Below are 25083 nucleotides of genomic sequence, written 5' to 3'. Positions count from 1 at the left end.
AGCTTAGCTCAGATTCACCCAAAGTTTTTCAAAAGTTCAAGGTTGAGTAAATCTGGGGCAATTTAATCTTTTTTTGCGTTGAAATCATAGACTCATCAAATACTGTAAAACCAGGTGAAACTTTCCCTCTCCTCAGGCTCTTATCCCTTCCTCATAGCAGAGGTATCTGGGCACCTGAGGATTAAATAGCTTCAACTGAGTTTCATATTGAAATTGTGGTTTCATTAACAAAATAACACTCATAAAAAAGATACATAAATCCCTTTGAATAGGCTCCTCTCAGTGCATTAGTGTCTCATTTAATTGTTAATAGAGTTCTTTATGTTCATTTACAAAAGAAAATAAGTAAGTCTTTCACTCGTTTTTAGAGACTGATCTACCTGTTTCAACATTCAATGTCTGGGGAAATGAACATGTACATACCCACACACATATATATATATATATATATATATATACACACACACACACATACATAACCCAAGTTATCCATACTTGTATTTTTTTAAAACATTTCTTTATGTGTTAAGTTTGCATAACTTTGCCTAGTATAAATAAATATGGCAGCTGTCATTCCACTGTTTTAAAATCTGTTTCTTTGTAGAAAAGAATCACAATAAAATAAGACTTTTTGCTGACTTGCTACTCATGTATCTTTTACTGAGTCAGTTTAAGTTCCTAACATCTTTCGTGTAATTTATCAATTGCATTTTTAAGTGTTTGCATGTGAATGAATGAGACGAGTCGAGTCAGAAATTTACTATTGTGATGGCTGACTAGGATATTTCAGTCACAATATGAATCTGTGGGAAAATATAAGAGTCACTGGGGGGCATCAAGAATTCTGTTAACTCTGTGTGGTTGTTTAAGCAGGGATAAGTAAATGGATTGCCAAAGGAGACATTCCAAAGGCATCGAAGTCCCCAAGCACACTGTAATCACTGGGTTCAAGCTAAACAATCAACAGAAAACTTCCTGGTGTTGCATCCCATATTTACTCTTCCAAAGGAAAAATAAGAAAAAGCAACAGGGAAATCCTAACATTTTGTACTCTCACAAAAGAGGCCCCGGGGTGCAAAAGTAAACATAAGATGTAACCAAAGGAAATCATATGCTGATTATATTTAGCTTGCATGTTTATCAAAATGGTTCCACCTAAACACAAGAGCCTGTGTCGTGTGCAGCTCACTGGATGTTAGTTTTATAGCAGGGACCCCTATGCCGTATGGCAGAAATCTTGGGATTATGCACACTGCTTTCCCCCTGCCCAGTACAGGTCAATGAACACATTAACCCTTTGTAATTTATTCTGAGCTTTAACTCAGTTTAGCTAATGCTGGTCCAGATGTCTAATCTGATACTGATTTTTGTATTGAGAGACTGCACTGTAGAAATTGTCAAGGGGAACGAGAGGTTTTGGCAACTGGGTGAAGGGCATTTGTGGCTTTGGCATCCTGGAAGGTGTGGGATTCAGTTTTGGCTATTGTTTTTTGAGACTGGAGGCATCTTCTCTTTATCTCCCTGTTTTGAGCATGGGCAAAAGTGAAGCAACCAACTTCTCCACTTTGCTCCCACCCCACTAACTCCTTCTATTGCCAATGACTGAGAAGAACTTTAAAATGGATGTTTCTGTTAAGATGATCAACAGTGAAATAATGACACTGGGATTTAAAGCATCATCAACACCGTATTGACATGAAGGAGTGATCCATACTTCGCTCAGAACTATTGTTTCAGGCTGTCAGCAGACTCAGGTAGATATCACTGCATGAATTACACTCCAAAATGTTAATTTAATTCATCTTCATAAAAATGAGGGTTAAAGATATTTGATTGAATGGAAGCTTAGATTCAGGAACAAAATTCAGAAAGAAAAGCAATTGTGGCAATTGGCTTTGCCTCATTATTGCATTATACACAGGGGCCTGCCACAAGCATTCATTTAGTGTATCCAAAGGCACTTGCTTAAACCAAATCAGTAAAACTCACTAAAATCATAAGTCAGGACTTTGGATTTACATGAGGTTTCTTTCACATTTTTTTTTTCTTCAGAAGACATATTGCTCCTGACAGGTGTTGGCTTGACAATCCTGGATACTAACATCCTCTCTGTAGACAACTGGTGCAGTAGTAGTGCAAGTTACTTTGCCTTAACCTGAATGGTGAGAAGGTAGTTTTGTCTCCTTCACTCTCAATCCTTAGTCATTCTACTGAGGCTGCCTACAATCAGTCTGAAGATGGTGGTGACTTTTATGATATGGACATCGGGCCACAAGGCACTAGATTTTCATTGATGGTTGTTTGTTTGTTTGTTTGTTTGGAACCATAACCTATAAGAAGCTCTGGTGTTTTGGCAATGAGCCAGTCACCACATAAGGTTAGAAGTGCAAACCAATCTCAGCAAAAGGCTTTGCTTGGTTACAGTCTGAGCTTTAATAATCTTTGGCATTTTTCCAATCTCAGTGTGATAACCTCCATAGTTACACATAAAGAATACATTTTCCAAAGAGATTAAAGGATGTTTGTCTGTAGCTACTGTAAAAAAAAGCAACACCCTGATCTATATTTACAAAACAATACGTTAGTGTCAGGGTTTTATGGTCATTTTGAAAATCCACTCCTCCCTTAAGATTATTTAGGGAAGAATGGGGCATTCAGAACTTGAGGCAATTAACTTTTGAAGTCAGTGGGAATCTTCCCATTGACTTCAGTGGGGGATGATGCATCAGGCCTTTTTTAAAAAAAGAAGAAACTGCTGTCAAAGCACATAATGTAAACAAGGACAGGAAAAAGCATCAGCATGCACAGCTAAAAGCAGTAGCTGGGCGGCTAATGAATATCAGACAAAGAATTACAAACAACAGCTATAAATACAGTGGAAATATAACAGACCACTGCTGGAGGTGGTCATATAGGAAAACCAGCGCTACAGTCTGAATGGGCAAGGGAGGAATTGTGCTGTATTTATACTAAGCTATAAAAAATTCAAAGGCTTTAGAAGCAGTGACACATATTCTATGTATTGTGACGTATTCTATGCCTGATTCTATGCTAAGGGTAAATGACGACTCACTGAAGTAGGGATAAAGTGCTACCAAATCAGAATTGCTACCAAATCAGAATTTTCAGTTCTGTCAAACTCACTTTGCACACATGGAAATTATTACACAAGAGGCAAAGTGGAGAATCAGGATGTAAGGTCTTATTTTCAGAAGAGCTGAGCATCCACACTTCCAGTTGAAGGCAATGGGAGCTGCATGCTCATCACCTTTGAAAATCATGTCCTAAGTATGTTAGCATATGACATTCCCGCAAGAACATACAGAGGCAATAATAAGGTGGATGGGTAGCAGTAGGAAGCAAACGCTCACCAATAAAATACGGGAGTATCAGCTCTAGTGCAGCGTGCCCTGCAGCTGTTTCCACCAATGCAATTCAGCTTGCATCTCAGAACTGTTCTCTAGTTACCAGAGATATCCTTCTCCACCATGCCCACACACAGATAAGAACAATTAGACTGCACCTTGAGTTGCTTCACTAAACCATGTACAAACACCCATTGTGAGGTTCAGATTTGAATTTTTTCCAAGCCCAGTTTTAATTAATATTTGTAAAGCACTTTGAGATCCTTGGATGAGGCGTACTGTATGCAAACAAATAGTGCTCTAGGGATAGCTGTTTATCATAGGTAAGTAAAGAACAAACAAGCGAAGTATATGTAGATAGCTTATCTCTTATTATAAACCCAATACATATCTGATTGTTTCCTTGTCTGTCTGGAAATTTTAGACCCCCACAGGGCTCACTGTGGACATTTACAAAGTTTTCTAAAGTATCATGAGAGATTATGATGTTTCCATTAGAAAACATCTAGCATTTATACCTCTAGAGTTTGGCACAGAGGAAAATGCCTTGTTTTTATCAGTGTAATCTATTTTACCTCAGAATAATAGCTCATGTCAGAAGCGTGTCTTTCACAGACACCCAATATCAGTAATGTCTTTGTGTGTGATGGCCTTGCCAACTTCTTTAGAACAAAGGTTTTTCATAGAACTGGGACAGGGAATCACCCTTAATGGCACTTGATTGCTTGCAATATAGAAACAGCCCTACTGCTATCCTTCCTACTTTTTATTCCATAGTGATTTTCTCCTGATGTACTTTTTAAGGAGAGTTGCTTAGTGGTTAGAAGAGAGGACAGTGAGTCTGGACTCTTGGGTTCTATTACCATGTCTGATGATGGCAAGTTTAATAAAACTGCTGATCATGGTTTAGTCTTGGTTTACGAGAGTAAGGGCTTCAGGAGAGGGCACACAGTGTGTGTCTCTTCTACTTAGCAGGCTACATCTGGACACAAAATAACAGCTGCCCTTGCAGCAGAGAAGAAACTTCTCTGTACTTAAAGGTGCAGTACAACTAATAGATACAAACAACACACACTAGTCTACAAATGTATTGAAGTTCTAATCCTCAGTTTGTTTTGTAAATGTCCAACCCTAGGTTCTGCAAACCACATTGTTGGTTTTGCCTGCAGTATTATTGTTGCATTTTTTTGTTTTAGGAATAGTTGTTTAATGACTATGTGGAACAAAGGGAACATCTGACTCATCTCTTCAATGCCTTTCAGACAATTTTTGGATGAGGTAGAGTGGATGTCTGTAGTCTAACTACAGTGAAAGTTGTTTCTGAAATAGAAGTTTCCCTCAACTACATGGGGCACTTTGCATTTCATATTAAAACTGCAATATATTGTTATTTTAATTATTTTTGTTACAATCATTTTCTGGAACAATTTTGATGAGGTTAAGTTAAATCCATGTGATTTTTCCTCTTAGGTGCTAGCTTTGACAAGTCTAATCTTTGAGAAATGTTTGAGCAATCAAACTGTCTGGGGCTCACATGCCTTTTAGTCTCAAAACCTTTTAGATTTCCAGCTGCTGCCAGTAGTATCTGGGCCAATTGGACTGAGTTAAAGAAAAAACTGTCTATGTCTAGGTCATTTATTGTTTATTTTATCTTTTTTTAAGCTAGTGATGTTTGGGTCAGCTGTATTCTTCACTGGAATATCTGGTTCACTTACAGGCTTCACTGCCTGTAGTATTTACACATTTGAAATTGATATTGTTTCATCTACACAAAGCTAACCCCCTGTAAACCAAGCTCAAAATTTGGTGTTACCTGTTTATGATGTTACAAAGGCTGCTATGGCCAGGATCAAGAAAGTTATTTGCTGCTTGAGTGAAAATAAACCTATCTATTCATAGAAAATCCACTTAAAATGTTCCATACTAAAGTTTCTGCTTAAGCTATACTCCAGGAAGACACTACATGATAGTCTGCATTTTTCCCTAATGAGATAAAGGCAGAAGAAAAGCAATGAAAAATCACTTTGCTAATGTCTAGAAGAAATATCTTTCTGGTCAAGTTTTCTCTGGTAAAAAATAGTCATTTCAATCCCACTTAAACTAGTTTAGCACTCAAATATCATAGCATAATTTTTGTCCCCTAACAAGCTACTCTAAAATTAGCTATTTATCCCAAACTGTAGCACATTTGTTCTGTTTTTCCTCCATACTACTCTCTAACCTGCTTCACTTTCCAAAAATACCTTGCCTCTAAATCAGTAGAGGAAATGAAAAATAGCTGTTTAAATAGTAGCCAAGTCCCTCCCCTCTTTTCCAGCAGTATGCATTTTACTCTACTTAGGGTTCTAGCTTTCTCTAGTGTGTGCCCTTTCTAATGAGCTTCAGCTGGTTCACATCACTAGTCAGGCGCTTGCATCAATAAAGGGATTTTATCTGCCCATCCCTTTCTCTGAATCCTTTGGAAACTATGCACTCCATATACATAGAAACTGCTGTATATAAGGGATGAGGACACTCTTTAATCTACTTTTGATAGCATATAAATATTGTGGTTTTGAAAGTTTGATGTAGACATGAACATGATCATATTTCTGTTCCAGCTAGGAGAGAAATGAAATGTGAAAATGAAGAGCAAAGAGCAAAAATCCTAAGAAAAACAAGAACAGGGGAAAGGGCCCTAACTACTGGACTACAGAGTCCGTATCTTTCTCTCTCTGGTTCCGTGATCTATTTAAGCATTTATCCAAAGTAGAACAATCATGGGGCCAGAGAGAGAGAAGGAATGACACTGTAGTGCAGACCCAGGGTCCAGTCCCCCTGGTCTAATCAAGTATTCCAGTGGTTAGGGCCCTGATCAAACCCTTTTTTCCTCTCACACAGGGAAATTGAACCTGGGTCTCCCACATCCCAGGTGAGTGCTCTAACTACTGGGCTAAAAGTAATAAGGTGGGTGGCCATTTTGTAGCGAGTCAGGAAGGCGCCTAATTCATTCCAGCAGGAAATGGCTTAGGCACCTAAGCCACCTGACTCCAGGCAGGAGGTTTTCATTCATGGATCCCTGAGCAGAGATAGGTGCCTCCCTGCTCCCTGGACTTAGCTACATATCTCCAGGAGAGGGGCAGGGCTTAGCACCAGCCCCTGTTGTCACCATTTCCCATTGGGTAGCTTAGACAACTTCCCACCTAGCATGCTGGCCTTTGTGAATCGCAGTCTCAGGTGCCTCTCTCTCCCCATTCATTGTATAGGGAGAAAAGGCACCTAACTCAGGCTTTATGTATCACAGTGGGTTCCCGTGGTTTTCGTTAGGCACTGTGACGCTCAGCATTGCAACACCTTAGGCTCTTTGTGGATCAGGGTCACCGCCCGCCTCACTATTCTCCACTCACCTCCTCTTTAAAAGCCTGTGAAAAAATGTTCCGCTCTTTAGCATGTTAAAAGAAATCAGATTAAGACCAAGGAATCGGGAAAGTGCCTTCACTTTGAAGCAAGGGGGTTAATAACCTTAAAACCTTGTACAGTTCTCTGCTGCCTAGTATTTTATCCCAGCCACAAACCAAACCAAACCAAAACAAACAAAAAAAGAGATTTAAAAATGCCCCCCACTTTTTTCTTTAAAGGGCAAAAACCTTATTATCCGTAGTTCCTCATAATCCAGTTCTGAAAAGAACAAGCAAACCAAGACTGAGGCATGCTGCGTGGGCTGAAGGAATGAGGCGTTTGTGATTCTTAACAATGGAAGCACTACAGTGGAGGCACAAGAGGCTGTTTTTGAAAGTGAAGGGGTAGTTTTCACTAAACCATAAATCTGTTGGCCCTCTTGCTAAGGTCTCTGGATAATAAGAGCACAGGAAATTGTTTCTGTTAGTGTTCCAATGAAAAATGTCAACTTTTTGTCTTTTAGCTTATTTGTTTGACTACAGTGAAAGTGAACAGAATTTCTGCACATTGGTAGAAAATAAGAAACAGACATCGACATCTCATTTCTCCCTTCTAGCCATTCGTTTCATATATTCTGGGAAAAGATTAGTAGACCATGCAATGTCCATTATAACCCAAGTTTACACCCACCATACCCATTCCAGAAGAGTACTGAATCTGACACATTCAGGTCTGTAAAGCAATAGACAATACTAGATGTACACTCCAATAGCGAGTATATCATAACCAAAGCACACTTTCCCTTTGTACTGTTTAATTCATTCTGAGGGTTAATTCACTCTGAGGTTCCAGGCCAGAAGAAAGTAAGGAAGCCTCTGGCAGTACATCTCCACAGTGGGGAGTTGAATGGAGGGTGGCTTCAGGAAGATTGCAGAGGCACAGGGTCTTCAAGCATGAGGCTCTCCCAAAATCCATGCTGGCCTCAGGAACTGGCAGGTTTTATGGGGGCTAAGATGTTCTTTCCACAAATGGGCAAATCCCATCTCACCGCGTATGTGATTCAAAGGAAAAACTTTGAGGAAAATTTCATGGAGTTTCCAGAATTTCAGATTTCCCTTATGGGTTTATCCTGCATACATCTGCACGGACAATCTAAGCCAATACTATAATAATAGGTAGCACATAAAGGGTGGGGTTTTCTAAAGGATTCAGCATTGACCTAACTCTGCTCCACTTGATTTACACCCATAGTATCTTAAAGTTTTAAGGACTGAACAAACATTAGTTAATTCAACTTGACAACACCCATGTGAGGTACATTATTGTTTGAGAGCTAAATTATGTTTGCCTTACTTTTGTAAAACCCCCAACAAAGTCAACTGTGCAGGGAGGGAGTTGCATGAGAAAAGTGAGCAGAGAAGTTAAGTGACTTGTTCAAGGCCACACATTGAGCAGTACTGGGATTAGAATTCAGGAATTCTATGAATATGTATTGTATAAATAAAGCAGTAGATCCATAGGGTACAGATGCTAATAATGGAAAAAAGTATTACTAGAAATGAATATGTATTGAAAGATCTTCCGCCCTTGGGCTTCCCAAGAATACTCTTGGGCTGTTACATCATGAACTGACATCATTCTGAGGAATGTCAATTTTCAAAATAAGGATTTCTACACAAGTGCCAATGAATACATTTTTTTGGATCAGTGTTGACATTCCCAGAAGTATCATCTTCCAGAAAAAGTATGATTTACTAGTGACTGGGTAGCCTGAAACTCGTAAGGCAATTTTGGAAATATCTCATATTTTGTGCATAGAATTCATGTGTGTTTATCATTCCTAAATAAACCTAAACTTTAGAGATGCACAAATTCTGGAAAAAAATACTTGTGAACTATTAGCTAGTAGAAACAATACCAGGTAACTTGGAGTAGATGCACAAAAAATACCAAATAGTAAAGACATGGTAGAAGTGAATAACTCATATACACAACTCTGAATAATGAATATATTTACAATAGTCAAAGTCTGTTCATGGTTGTCTGGTGTACAGAATAAAATGGCTAAATCCATTAAATAGAAGCTTTCCTACCAATAATGACAGGTTTCAGAGTAGCAGCCGTGTTAGTCTGTATCCGCAAAAATAACAGGAGTACTTGTGGCACCTTAGAGACTAACAAATTTATTAGAGCATAAGCTTTCGTGGGCTACAACCCACTTCTTCGGATGCATCCAAAGAAGTGGGTTGTAGCCCACGAAAGCTTATGCTCTAATAAATTTGTTAGTCTCTAAGGTGCCACAAGTACTCCTGTTATTTTTCCTACCAATAGTTTTTCCTGCTCTAGTACTAACATTATCATTTGCACACAGCATCTTTTCATGTGAGTATGTCAGAGCACTTTATAGATATTAATTAATTTATCCTAATAAGACATCTGTGAAGTAGATAATGAATATATAAAGATCATTTTACCCACTAATGAAATGCAGTCACCTCTGAAGTGAATAATGGAATCTGCACAGGAAACAAAGAAAAATATTTCAGCATATCCAACTAAAACTGTAAAGCTGGATTTTAGCTAGGACAAGATGTAATTTAATTACCCAAATTGTAATATGGACGAGGTACTGGAGTTAACAACACCTTTATTCTTCTAAAAGTGCCCTGTGATCTTTACTGGCCACAGGTGGCCAAGACCTTGGCTTTACATTTCAGCTTAAAGATAGCACCTACTGTAGCATAGTAACTCCTAATAGTATGCTGGGGTATTGACTCAGAGGCAAAATTGACACAGTGTTTTCAATGGTCCATAATATGGTCTGGATTAAGGGCCAGTTTACTTGATAATACTAATTTATTTATATCTTCAGTGTGCTTCTCTGTCCACATGCCAAAGTATGGATGGCCTGGACTGTGTTTTTTGTTGTTGATATGGCACTGAAATATAATTATTCAGAGCACTAGTGTTCGAACATTATTTGGGCAGATGCCTCACCTTTGAAATTACATTTTTCTAGAACTTTTAATGTGCGGAAATCAATACTAAGATATTTAAGAGAAAAGGAAATATATTTGTAGGTTTGACACCTTAAATGAAAATATCCATGTCCCCTCGAGTAAGTAAAGGTGTATCAAAACATTTGCCCCAACACAGCATTTCATTTTGGAGTACAAATTCTTTGGTCCTTGAAGAAATCTGCATAATCTACTCTGGGGCCTGATCCAACTCCCACTGAAGTGGATGAAAAAACTCCCACTGACTTCACTAATAGCTGGATCGAGACCTTCTGGCTTAATCCTTCAAGGGGCAAAGGGCCCTCAAACATGCATTGCAATCAGTGGGAGTTGACAGTGCTTAGCACCTTGCAGAAGTGTTGAGCTTCTTACCACAGTTGAGCCTTTATTGAGCAAGAGAAGATTCAGCCAACATTACAGGCAAGATCCTCAGCGAGTGTAAATCAACATAACTGCATTGACTTCAATGCAGCTATGCTGATTAACACCAGATGAGGATCTGGTCTTCCATCCTAACCTCTGCCCATGCCACATTGCCTCTCTTCAATATATATGGTTAAACGTACATGGTTAAAAATTCACTTATGCTACCAAAAAATGAAAATCCCCACATATCCCCAAAGAAACACACACAGCTTTTTAGTCCACTCTGGAGGCTTCCCACACTGGTGAAGAATACCATTAGTCAAAAAGACAACATCTGTAATTCATAATTATGTCAAACATAGATTCCAGCTGTGGGATTTTTGTCCATTCTGCCAGTTGTATGAACATAATGACTTCCTATTAAAAAAGAAAAAAGTTAGTTAAGGTCAAATCCAAGCAAACCAGTTTTACTTAAAAAATAAACAAAAACTGTTCTGAAACCTGATAAAGGTCATTGTTTTACTTCTCTGTAAACAAATATTATCCATTTAAGGAATGGAGCTAAAAGCAGCTAACAGAACAGTAAAAAACAACAGCAATAGCAGTGAAGAGATCATTCTCAAAACTGTTTAGAATAGAACTGACAGGATGTAGGTCCCATTTTCATTGAATTTTTGGGTGGTTACCAGATTGCAACTCTAGATGGAAGATAGCTCATTGTGCAATGCTTTCTGTACATGAGACTTTTCAGATATGCTTTGGAAATAATATATTATACAGCTTTCTTTTCACTAATTAGCTGATTTGGACTCTATATTCTGGGAAGAAAAATGACTCCTAGGAGTCTGAGGAGGGATTTTTATGGAATATTCTGATCACCAATTTAGTGGCTGTGCTCAGTTCAAAAGCTTTTTTTTAATCCTTAGGAGTCAGATTCTGTCACACTAATATAAGTAGGACTACCTGTGGTGTAAGGTGCTACTCAACATGATTAAGGCCCTGATTCAGGAAAACACCTTCTTCAGGAAAGCACTTAAGCACATGTTTAAGTGCTTTCCTGAACAGGGATGTACTTCAGCATATGCTGAAGAGCAAGGCCCAAAGGCTGACTGTAAACTTCTGCTGAAAAATCAGTGATCAGTTCATAGGCAACAGTTACCATTGTTCATTAATTTTCTCACTTGCTGGTTGTACATATGTCAGCTGATTTACAGTCAGCCCTGTCAAGATAATCAGTATGTGTATTGATGTGGATAGCAGTCATGTCCTTGAGCATGCTGATTCCACTAGTTTTTAACACTTTCTAATGCAGCTATCTACAAAAAGAGAGGATCAATATTGCAAGGTGTCCTGCTTATGTTTTCCATTTTATAGTATATTTTCCTTTTGTATCCATATTTCATAACAGTGTATCTAAATCACATGCTTAAATGGTGGTTAAAATAAATAAAAAAGTATATAGAAGGATAAATTAACAGGTTGAGGAAAGACACCTTTACTGATGAAATTTGGAAACAGATGGGAGAATTGGCAAGGTGAAGAAATACAAAAAGCTGTTCAAAATGTCAGGAGCTGTAGAGAAGATTCTCACACCAATAGTGGCCAGATTGTGTGACGAGACAGAGAAGAGGTCAACAACTGCCAAGCAGAGGGAATCAAACCAAGTTATAAAGAGAGAGAAGATCCACCTTCAATGGCCCTATTACCATAATATCTAAGCACCTCAGACTCTTTAATATATTTATTCTCATAAGGTAAGGAAGATAAGGTACTATTATCCCCATTTCACAGATGAGGGACAGAGACGGAGGCAGCGGCGTACCATCGCCTAGGCCAACAAGGCCTAGGCCTAGGGCGGCAAATTTTCAGGGGCGGCAAATTTAAAATAGCAGCCCAAAATTTTTGTAATCGCGGCATCGCGCGCCGCAATTCTACCAATCATGATAGCGCTTATTGAAACCACCAATGACGGTGCGACAGAGACGCCATTTAGTAAGCAACATACTCGGGACTGGAGTCACGACGACAATCCTAAGCGTTAATTAACAATATGACTGGAAGGAAGAAATTAAGCGGTGCTCAGTTCAAAAAAATGCTATACAGAAGAAAGAAAGGGAAAATGAAATGATAGCAAAAATGCGCAAAATTGATTCCTTTGTTGTATCAGTTAGTGCCGACAGTGAGACAGAAAAAAAAGTTGAAAGAAGTAGTGAAGTAAAAAGTGAAAATATTGATGTGTATAAAGTACATATTAAAACTAATGAAGAAATTCCAGCTGCGGTTAGTGTTGAAGAAAATGTTCCAAATACTAGTGTATCAGAGACTACCGGGAATCATGTTGATCTGGATATCTTTGACAATACTGCAGAGATTTGCGAATCACATCAATCAGAAATTCAATCTGATATTGGAATATCTACCATAAGTGACGACCCGGCCCAATGGATATTGAATGATGCTACAATTGAGTATTTATCAACGCATGGTATTAAACAAAATATCGATAGTGATTTTACTAACTCAAAAAGGCAATATACTGATAAAATGCGTGTTCTAACAAAAAATGTGTTTGAACGACATCTTTTAAACGGTGAAGTAAAGCCACGGCAATATCTTGTATATTCAGAGAGCAAAGGAGCCGTGTTTTGTGCCCCATGTCGATTATTTGGAGGGATCTCTAGTCTGGCGAGGAGTGGATACCATAACTGGAAAAACATATCAACTCGACTACGTGAACATGAAAATTCGACTGAACATAAAACGTGTGTACTGACAATGGTGAGGAGAGGCGAGATATCCGGAAGAATTGATATGAATTTAAAATTTCAAATGGAAGAAGACATTATGTATTGGAGAAATGTGTTGAAAAGGATTGTAGCAGTGGTAAAGAAACTTTCAAGCAGAGGACTTGCATTTAGAGGTAAGGTGGAAAAATTTGGATCATAATGGCAATTACATGATGGCCCTTGAGCTTTTCGCAGAATTTGACCCATTTTTAGCAAGTCACATTGCACGTTATGGAAATGAAGGTCGAGATAACGTATCTTATCTTTCATCCTATACATGTAATGAATTTATAAAATTGATGGCTTCAAATGTGATCTCAATTATTATTAAAGAAGTAAAAGAAGCCAAATATTTCTCGATAAGCGTTGACTCAACTCCCGACATATCTCATGTTGATCAATTGGCTTTTATACTGAGATATGTAAACGATGATGGCATACCAGTAGAGAGGTTTCTTTGTTTTTTACCAAATACTGGCCACAAATCAGAACAGTTAGCTGATGCTGTACTTTCAACTTTGAATTGTTATGGAGTAGATATCGCACAATGCCACTAACATGTCTGGTGTATATAGTGGGTTGCAAGCAAGAATTAAGAATATAAATCCTTATGCTGTGTATGTGCCTTGTTCTGCGCATTCTTTAAATCTGGTTGGAGTATGTGCAGCAGAAAGTTGTCAAGAAGCATGTTCATTTTTTTCTCAACTGTCCAACATCTTTATTCATTTTTTTCTGCCTCTACTCACCAGTGGGAGATTTTACTATCTAATTTGAAGCCAGGCAGTAAAGTAATAAGAAGACTTTCTGAGACTCGCTGGTCATCTCGAGTGGAAGCTTGTCATAATTTGAGTGAAAACTGGAATGCTATAATTAAAGCCTTAAAAACAATGAAGGAAGATGCTACTGGGAAACCTGTTACACGTAATGAAGCTGCAGGCCTGCAGCGAAAACTCAATCGACTTGAGGCAGCTTTTATGGCTGTATTTTGGAGCTCACTCTTGGAAAGATTTCATATAACTAGCCAAAAACTGCAAAATGTTTATATTGATATACAGACAGTTGTAGAACTCTACAACTCACTAATAGGATACATTAACTCTATACGGGACTTGTTTGATATGTACGAAGAGAAAGCCAAAGAAAAATCTGAAATTGAAGACTACAAATTTGACACAAAATGAAAAAGAAAGCGTAAACTGCAAGCTGAGGAGACACGTGAAGTTGAAGTGGAAATGTGTGGTAGAGATAAATTTAAAGTAGATACCTTTTTAACAATACTAGACCTTGTATGTTCTGAATTGAAACGCAGAAGTAATGCGTATCAAGAAATTGATAGCAGATTTCAGTTTCTCTCTAACATTACCAATACTTCAACAGCAGCTATAACAGTTCATGCTAAAAAATTACAGCTATACTACCAAGGAGATTTAGAAGAATCATTTGTGAATGAGTGTCTACATTTTCGATCGTATTTGGAAGGTGTCGAAATTCCTGAAAATGAAAAGAAGTCAATTATAAGATATTGCAGCCTTCTTCGAAATCAAAACATTCATTCAGTATATCCAAATCTTGATATTGCCTTCCGAATGTTCGTTTGCACACCTGCTACAAACTGTTCAGCAGAACGATCATTTTCGGCTTTAAAAAGGGTGAAAAACTACTTGAGGGCTAATATCAGTGAAGAAAAATTAAACTCCCTTTCTCTCCTGACAATTGAAAAGGACCTAACAACTTCTCTGGATTATACAGAATTAATTAATAAGTTTGCTGCTCAAAGGTGTAGGCGTAAACAAATGTAATTACTTACTACTCAAATACTTTTATTTCTTTCATTGTATCTACATAAACTAAAAAAATAAAAATTTGATATACACCGGACCCCCGCTTGAACACGGCGTTTTGAATCCATGTGTGCGGTCCTGCGCAATAACCGAAATTGCGCTATACAGACTAAAACTAAAAAAACTAAAACAAGTTCATATGGGGCCAGCCGCCGGGGGCAGCAATTATTTCAGGGCCTGGGGGGGCAAAATCATTAATCCGCCACTGGACGGAAGGCTGGATTTAGACACCTAAACATACAGATGGCCACCTAGTAGGATTTTCAAAGCTCCTAGACACCTCCTCACACTGAAATCAAACACCAGGCTAACACCCCAACCTCTGGACCATCTGTGTCCATGAAGACTATGCAAGACTATGAAAGACTTTGAAAACAAGAGGGGCAATTTGAACTGAATGGAAAGCCAAGAGCATCATTTGAGGAAAAGAGTGATGTGCTCACGGGTTGTGGGGTTGTTATTCTTGTATGGGTAAAAAGGCATCCTGAATATGATGAAGTCTGGAGAACTGAGGCAAGACATTCCATCAGGGATGGTCTAGATAATAATTAGTCCCTTCCAGTCCTGATTCTGTAATAAGGGAGTTGCAGTGTCCAGGCAAAAGCAAATGAAGGGTGAAGGTTTTGGTAATGGAGAGGTGACATGTGGCAATTCTGTTTTGAAATGTGGATTTCTAGAGATGTGTGAGTAGAAGAAAAGTTGATGCTCAGTAATGAATAAGTTTATTTTCCCTCTGAGGTGCCGGAACTGGGCCATGGTCCTTTTTTTTAGTGACTCAATATCAGAAATGGGAACACTGGGGACTCATCTTTGCTACCATGAAGATACATATGTTATAAAAGCAAAGGTGCATGTGCATTCTTCCTTTTGAAAGACACTGAATCCTGCACCTGATAAGTAAATATCTGTACTGTTATACTTTCATAATCTTCCCACAGCTTTTCCTCTATTTTTTTTACCATTTGTTATTAGAATTTTAAGAAAAACTTATTCAGATACATTTGTGCTGCCAAGATAAACTCATAGAAAAGTCACTTTGATTCATCCCCTCGGGCTTACAAGATTGGAGCCACAATATGCTTATGTAAATTAATACCTCATTGGATTATAAATTGCAAAGACTTTTCTTAAATATTCAACATCTGCTTTTTGCCACAACAGCCTTTTACGCATTACGTGTTTTCAATCACAAAGCATCTGCTCTGTTTATGAACTGAAAAATTGTCTCTCGTTTTTTTTAAAGCATATATTTAGGGCAAACCTTGTAGCACATCATGTGGAAGCAGAGTTTAATTTATGGTCTTCCACAGTTTAAGAGTATAAAACTAATGGTTGCTATCAGCAAGGTCATTCAGTATTTCAGGAAGGTATAAATCATCTCAAACCCATTTCCAGATATAATATAGAATAGCATTTCACATTTGGCTGCACTGCAGGCTGTAGATAGGAAGATATTCCTAATATCGTTTTATAGTGTGTGTTACACAGTATATACATCAGTTTTATGTATGTGTGTAAAAGTATATATCATATTAGTGGGAAATAAAGCACATCAATGACTTGTTATTTTTTCAGCATTACTAGTAACATGAACAATTAGAGCTATAACCAAAAGTAAACATGCCCATGGATAGATTGAGACTCCTCAGAGCAACCAGGGGAGATTAAGGGAGCAGGCAGCATGCAGGTATGTAACAAGATGAAATTTAATATAAATAAATGCACAGTAATAAATCTGGGAGGGAAAAATAACCCACATAAAGACAAAATGAGGAATGGCTATTTGGAAAGCAGTGAGTTAGAAACAGACTTTTGAGGGATTGTAGATTAATTATGAGTTCACAATATGATAGTGAAAAATTTCAAGGACATTCATTTTGGGTGTATGTGAATCTGTGAGACCATGGGCAACTCACTCAGCCTTTCTGTTTCTCAGTTTCTCCAAGTATAAAAGAAGGATAATACCACCTGCCCTATTGAGGTCCTGATCCAAAGCTCACAGAAGTCACTGGGCGCCTTTCCAGTGAAGGGCTTTGGCTTCCCAATGGGCTTTTTAGGTAAGACTACGAGAGTTCTGCAATATTCGGTTCACAAAGATCTTAACTTCCCAGGGGAAAATTCCACTGCTGCTCCCTCACTTCTTCCCATCACACTCTCTCCTTTCAACCTCCCATCCAACATACAGGAGTCTCTCTTTATCATTTCCCCTGTATTTTGCAGTCTTGAAGATACCTTGGCACCAGAGCCTGACCCCTCCTCTAAGGTGGGAAGGAAGTTCCATTCTTGTGGGGGGATTGAGAAGGAGTGAAGGAGGCCAGCTGTGGCTTCCCATCTATATAAACAAGCTGAAGAGATGGTGACAGAACTTTTGTGAATATAGTCTGAGGTTCATCGGCACATCAAACCTTGAACTCAAGGCTCAATTCAAGGCTCAGTTTGAGGTGTGATGTGAATATCACACAACACTCTCCTTGCAGGTGTATATGGGACAACAGCTAAATCACATAGAATTCAAACCAGCAACATTTACCACTGGCCACAGTTGACTTGTCACTTGTAATGGATCATATGCGGACACGGTGTCTGCAGACCTTCCATCCTAGAAATACTCCATTGTGAAGGCAGATGGTCTTTGATTTAATATAGAGTCACACTCGGGATTTATGTGCGTAAAAGCCCAAGCCAACCTTTTGCTCAAGTGTATGGAATCATGTTTATTTATTTGTTGCACTGAAATCCATTCATTAATTACTCTGAAATGTATCCCTGGAAAGCCAACCCGCTTCTACCAACATCTGTGACCCCTGTTGCCTACTAAACGTTTCTAATTGAAAATAATGGGTGAAATCCTGGTCCCATTAAAGTCATTGGTCAAACCCCCATTGACTACAGTGAGGCCAGGATTTCATCCAGATTTCCTAAAACTCTCATCTTCATCTATGCTAGTATGTCACTTTAGATAATGTATATTGCATCATGTTCTATTTGTGCCACTCCATTCTGCTATTTTACTATCTCATCTCTTTTGTCTGTTTAAATATAAACCTCTAGCTGAAGCCCTTTGCTGTCACATAGGTGTGATTCTTAAAGTCATGTGTATAAAAAAAGGCAAAAATGGCTGAGAATTTAAGAAATGGATGAAAACAACTGTGATCAGTGATGATTGAACCTGGTGATATTCTAAACAAAAAGAGGTCTAAATCTTGCTTGTAGCTGCTTCTATTGGTTTAGTCTGACTCCACAGACATTGTAGGTATCAGAGTGATGTTTGGGGTTATTGTGTGTGCTTGTTGTGTTCTTGTGTGGGTGGTTGTGTTTATTTGTGGGGGCTGGGGGGGTTCGGTTCTGCTGGGAGAGTTGTGTGGATTTCTGGTAGGTGACAGTTGGGCCAAGTAATCCACCATCTGTGCCATGTCCCTCATAAAACCAATGAAATGTTTGCATGCAAATTAGCAAGGATGGTGATTGGTTCAGATTCTTGGCATGACACTTACTGTAGTGATATACCATATGGTATATACCAATTTGTAAAGTCACAATGACTGAGAACTTAACAATTGGATGGTGAAAGATCACGAAACCCAGTGATGATTCAACTTGGTGATATTCTGAACAAAAAGAGCTCTCAGCCATGCTTGTAGCTGCTTCCATCACTGCACACTGACTTAACAGACATTTTAGGCTTTAGACTGACACACAGAGTGACACTACTGGAATCTTCTTATAGAGATATTCAATAAAATATGTGAATTGGAACACCTATGTTTTAGCAGTTAGTATCAATGTGGCTGTTACTATTTCACTGGTCTCTTTTGTGGGATATTCCTGAAGCATGTGTAACATTGCTTTCATCAGCATCATTGGCTGGCAATAGATCATTCACAAGGATGACTGTCCATAAGTGTGTAGAATTCATGATGCTTTCTTTTTACATAGCTTGCCTTTTCCCCCCTTCTCTCATGATGAGGAGATACCTGATAGGTGACAGCACTAGTGTTGATCTTACATTCTCATCAAATGTCCATTTCATCTGGCTGATAAAATCCCAGTGCATTGACGTGAACACTGCATTTGCCATGGGTGTCATAGGGCCTGGTAAGGGTCCAGTTGACTTCAATGGGTGTTGGATCTAATCCACATAGAGTCCTTTGTAACTCAAAAAGTTTCTCAAACAGAGTAAACAATAGGTTGGAATTTCCTACTTGCAAAAGTGAGATCAAATTCTTTTCTGGTGTAAATGGGCAAAACTCCATGGGAAAAACTGCAGCTGTACTGATTTACACCGACAATTGACCCATTGTTTTTGTCTCGGAACTCTGTTAAGATTCTTCTGGCTTTGACAGGGTGAGAGGAAAGGGCCTACAGATTTCATATCCTGCTCCAACATGTTTTCAGATTCTGGTTAACAGACAGGTGCTAAGGCACAAGATTAACATATCAGTATATCATATACTGAAGCCCGCTCCTTTCTGTACAACTTGCAACAGGCATACAGCACTACATAGCATAATGAATCTGATTTCAGAAACCTATGGGTGAACTGCAGCCCAAATTGGTGCTGAACCAGCTTCTTTATTTTGACATTGTAGGGCAGTCTTTTTCAAAACCTTCAATAATAAGCAGGGATGTGGTTCCTGAAAGTGTGTTTGAAGCATGGTAGGGATGAAATATTAGTCTCCAAGATTGCCCAGCATACTGTGACTGATGTGAAATGGACTGGTCAAAATCTCTGTGATAACATGAACACTATCTTCTGTACTTGTCTTGAGATCATGTATTGATCTTTAATATAAAGCTTCAGAAAGTTGTGGAATAACCTTGATGAAGAACAAAGATCAGTGGGTATCAGCTGCAGTCATGAATTTTGATGATTGCATCTCAAGCCTACATATCATGTATACAACTCTCCCATTGTAAGTCTGTGTAGATGATTGAGTTGAATGATAGAGCAAGGGTGAGGAAATGGTCCTGAGTAGAATGAGAATCCACAGTCCCAGTTACCAGACAGTCTGTTAAAAATCTTTTTGAATAACTCTGGACAAGTTTGGCTCTCTAGACTCCTCTTATGATGAAAATATTGAAAGGAAAAGACTTCAGTGAACTACATCAGGGCAAAAAACCCTGTGCCTGTGCTGTGAAAAAACAACAACTGTCTGTGCTACAAGTATCATGGAATCAAACTATGCACACAATACTGCTAATGGTCACTACACCGCCACCTGCGTACAATCTGACAGGTAGTAGAAGCTGAAAAGCAAGAGAGAGACAAAGAGGCCTGATTCTGTTCCAATAAGCCAATGGGAGTTTTGCCATTCACGTTAATAATACCTAGTTCTTAAATAATTCTTTTCTTCTGTAGATCTCAAAGCACTTTACAAAGGAGGTCAGTATGATTATCCCCATTTTACTGATGGGGAAACTGAGGCACAGAGAGGTGAAGTGACTTGTCCAAGGTCACCCAGAATCCTGGTCTCCTGAGTCGCAGTCCACTGCTCTACCCACTGATTCCCTTTTGATCCCATTATTGAGCAGCAGTAGGCTATGTAGTAGGTAATAAAGCAAGAGGACAGCTGGAGTAAGATCAGGATGTATTTCTTCAGTCCTATGTCTCCCATCAGCACTATTAATTATACATCATCAGTTTCATCAGTCGTGCTTTGGGATTAGGTTTTGCCATTTACTTGTCCTCAGTCTGTTAGCTTTCACTCTGATGCATTTATTGTGCATTGTGGTAAATTAAAGCCAAAGTCTGTTTACAATCTACAGGAATTCTCTTCTGGGGTAGAATATTCAAAAGAGCCTAAATGACTTAGACTCCTAAGTCTCACTTTCAAAAGTGACTTAGATACTTAGGGCCAGATTTTTAAAGGTACTTGGATACTTAAAGATGCAGACAGATGCCTAGTGGTATTTTCAAAAACATCAAGGCACCTACCTCTCATGAGGAGTTAGCTTATTGCTGCTCGTATTAGGAGTCAGGGGCCTACATGCTTTTGAAAATCCCACTAGGTGCCTAAATATCTTTTAAAAAAATCTGTCTCTTAGGACTCTAAATTTCATTGATTTTCAATAAGATTTAGACACCTAAGTGCTAAAGTCACTTTTGAAAATGGGACTTAGGCTGAATAACATAGACACTTTTGAAAATTTTACCTCAGGGTACTGAAAAGCTTAAAGTACTGCAGGTTAATGCTGAGATTTAAAATATTACTCAGAACCCTTAGTATTTGCAGAAAAAAAGTTTTTTTGCAAATAGCTCAGTATAAAGCAACCAGCTAGCTGCAAAGAAGCATTACATTTTAGTGTCACATCTCTCTTCCAAAGGAGCTTTGTCACTTACCAGAATTTGCTGTTCTGTAATGTCTTTGTCTTGTCAAAATTGGTTTTAATACTGCTGTTCAGAGTTGGCAGCAGTAGAGCTTTTAGAAAATCTGTGAAAACATTCATTTGAGCTTTGGATTCTGCTGAATAAGTTTCAGAATTATTGACAAAAAATATTGATTTTCTTTTTCTAACTACTGTGGAGAGTGAATACGAACTTTAACTTTTAATAATTGCAATCACACTTTGTGGGGTGTTTTTGTCTGGCTATACCAAAAGAAGGACAGGAGACACTGGATATAGATTAATTTGGCCGCAACTTTATTATTAACTGTCTGGGAGTACCTGACAGATAAAAGTGTACAGTGCAGATAAAACCATGATCATTCAATGTCTACCCTGGGGGCTTCCAACAGCCCACCTCTTTTCCATCCTGGTCCCCAGCCAACTCACTGCTGGGACCTTACCATCCCCCCCACCCCAAAAGAGGGTTAAGGTGGACTATAAAGGAGGTGGGGAGTTGGCTCCCTACCTTGTCAGTCATGGGAGCCCCTCTGTTTCCGCTCCTTTAACAAACACCTTCTTTAAATCTGTTGCCCATCTATTTATCTGGTCACTGTATCCCTTTCCTATGGAGTACCTGCACTCGACATCTACCCCATGCTTATATAATGAATTGCGACATCATAGCCTAACTCCTGTTTCACACTTGCCTCAATTATGCCCTCCGGAACCTGATGTGAGGAAGGTGAAAAAAGAATCCATTTTGCCTTGGCCAATCTTGCAGTGAGGGGAAAATTCCTTCCCAGCCACCTGAGAAAGGAGTGGCTAGTGCAATGCTCACAGTGGATCCTGACCAAAGATGGTATTTCATCACGTCCAAGGGTAGGAGGGTGGCTGCTGCTCCACTTGGCTCAAGTGAGACAGGACTTTTCCCCCCTGGCTTACCCCTATATACTCTCCCCTCCCTTCTGGTGAGATAACCAGGGAGGATGAGTCAGCGTCCCCACACTGATGAGCGTCCATGTGTCTCTACATCTTAACGAGGTATACCCCTTCCCCGGCATTCCAGGCAATGCCCCCGCTCCCTGTTTAAGTTGCGGTATGGACATTTTTGCCAAAGTCAGTGAGAACTTTTCTCTTTTATCCTCCGGTCATATGACCAGGGCTTTCTAATATCCAGGCAATTTGTAGTAAAATTGATTTCCCAAATGTTTTTTCATGTTCAAGTTTTTAGTGCTGGTTTTGTACATAATGGGCTGCATTTTTGGACATAAATAAACATTTTCCTTTGACATTACTCCATTGAATTGTGTGGGGACCAAAGCAGAATTTGGATGTACTGCATGTATTGTTTCTCCAGTTTGAACTAATTTCTCACAACAATAATAGATCAATTAAGTGCTCAATAAATTAAAAAATACCTTATCTCTGGATAAGGAAATATAATCATTCCTTTTCCAATATTTACTATGTTTGGTTGGCTAATTAAAAAAGCTGAGCACATGCTGCAAGATTCAGTTCTTGGGAGGTCTGTGAAAGTGGCTCATTTGTTTTGATTCACAAGGGGTGGAAATTAATGGACTCCTATTGATTCACTTGAAAGGTGTAAGTGATTCAGTACATATGACCTAGCAACAGGCCTAAGATAATACCCAGGAAAGATTATTCCTGTCCTTGAGAGGAATAATTTGCATGGGAATGCTATCAATGGGATGGCAACAAGACAGATTATGGGCATATATTTATTTGTTGGCAGCATTAATACTTGCCTCTTTTGGGGTGAATAAAACATGTGAATTTTGACCCCTAAAATGGAACATTCAAAGTCAGAAGCATATTATACCAAAAGTATAACTACCCTGCAACTTGAGTTCTTGCAAAAATGACACAATCCTCTGGCAGGACAGTAATAAATGTAGGTAACCTAGAGTGGCTATATGTTCTAACAAGTTTATATGTATTATGTTACCATCGTGTGGTGTACATCTTAATTGGTTTATGTTGGTAATTACTTTCCCTGAAATCTTTCACATTTCTCCATCTCTTTGAAGTTTAATTGCACATGGAGTGAGCTCATGGTCGGTGATCCCTCGGAGTTTGAGGATGATTGTCTTCCAATAAAATGAAAGCTGGTTATGGCTGGTGGATCTGCAGGTGACTAATGAGACCTATCTGGGATCCGCAAACCTTGTCACAATTGGGGCAGACATTTCCCAATGGAAGGGTGGATCTGGATTGTTAAGTCATGCTGCAACTTTCCTTCTTTCCTGTTTCTCTGTGTCCTATTGTCTCCATTGGATCTCAAAATACTGGCATCCCTGCCACAAAGTCCTTTTACATTTTGGTCGATATAGGGATTGGGTTTCCTATAAGTTTATGTCAATATTGCACTTTTTCATGTTGGCTTTGAGGGTGTCTTTGAAACATTTTTTTTTTTGCCCGCCTCTTGACCATTGGCTATGGCTCAGTAGTGAGAACATGACCTGCTTTGGGAGTCGACTTTCTGGCATTCAAAGAACATGACCAGCCCAATGGAGTTGTGGCAGATGACCATAGCTGGAGGTTTTGGTTTGGGACAGAATACTGATGGTGCATCGGTCATCCCACTTGATTCAGAAGATCTTTCAGAGACAACGTTGATGGTATCTTTCTAGAAACGTGAAATGTCTACTGTACTTGACCCAGGTGTTGGCACTGTACAAGAGAGCAGGAATAACAACAGCTTGGTACACAAGAAGCTTGGTTTGACTCTTGATCTCTTGATCTTCAAAGACACGTTTTCTCAAGCATCTGAAAGCTGCACATTGAAGGTAGTGTTGAATTTCCTTGTCAATGTCAGCTTTCTGAGACAGATAGCTGCTGAGGCAAAAGAAATGCTCAATGTTCTCCAGGGACTCTATTGATCTGAATTATGGGAGCAGAATCTTGGTGATTTGGAGCCTGTGTTGGTAGAGTACTTTAGTTTTCTTGGTGCTAAGTGTGAGGCTGAGTCGGTTGTAGGCCTCAGAGAAAGTGTTGATTATTTTTTGAAGATCTTCTTCTGAGTGGGTACACAGGGCACAATTATCTGCATATTGGAGCTCAGTGACTTATTTAGTGATAGTCTTTGTCTTGGACCGGAGGCAACTGATTTTGAAGAGCTGGCCATCCATTCTGTATTGGACATCAAGTCTGGAGGGAAGCTTGTCAGCAATAAGAAGGAGGATGACAGCAAGGAACATGGAGAGAAGCGTTGGAGCGATGACACAGCCTTGCTTGACTCCTGTCTTGACTAGGAAAGGGTCCATTTCAGATTCATTGCTGATGACAATGGAGTGAGCTACGTGATTAAAAAAAACTAACCCTTTTAAACCAATGATAATATAATAAAGAAACACACAAGGTTTGAGTTTTAAACACCAGATTCCCTTTCTGTCCCTGCAGTTGGTGACTGTAATTACAGATGCAATTATTTGTATGCTCAAATGAAATCATTCAACTATCTATTTCCTGATTGCATCAGCAAGTCTAGCTGTTTCTCTTTTCTTGTCATCAATTCAGAAAGTTCTTTGCATCTTCTAGGATGTGTTGTAAAATGCATGAGACTGCATCAGTTCTCCTATCAAGTTTTCAAGGAGAAGCACAGCCAGTGTAATATTTTTATTCAAGAGCAGCTTTTAATGTTAGACAACACTTGTCTTCTACACTGTGTATATAGATTATATAATGTTTAGGAACACAGGGAGATTCAGAATCTGGGTAATCAAAATATGTCTCCTCACTATTTGTCCTCAGAAGTTTCTGCTCTTGTATCCTTCAAAGAGTAAGTATATGTAAGATCCCGCACAGCAATTGTTTAGTAGGAGTGAGAAATCAAGCTCATTTAAATTCCAAGGGTACAGCATGTATCTTAATCCATTTAAAACAGCACATTGTTACAATCACTCCAAAATATTGGATGGTACTCCTCATGACACAGCCTCCAAGATTCCAGCAAAGACTAACAATTTTGCAAAGAGATCAAATT

This window comes from Emys orbicularis, chromosome 11, assembly GCF_028017835.1.
Source record: "Emys orbicularis isolate rEmyOrb1 chromosome 11, rEmyOrb1.hap1, whole genome shotgun sequence".
Lineage (NCBI taxonomy): Eukaryota > Metazoa > Chordata > Testudines > Emydidae > Emys > Emys orbicularis.
Note: the sequence above shows the minus strand (reverse complement) of the source record.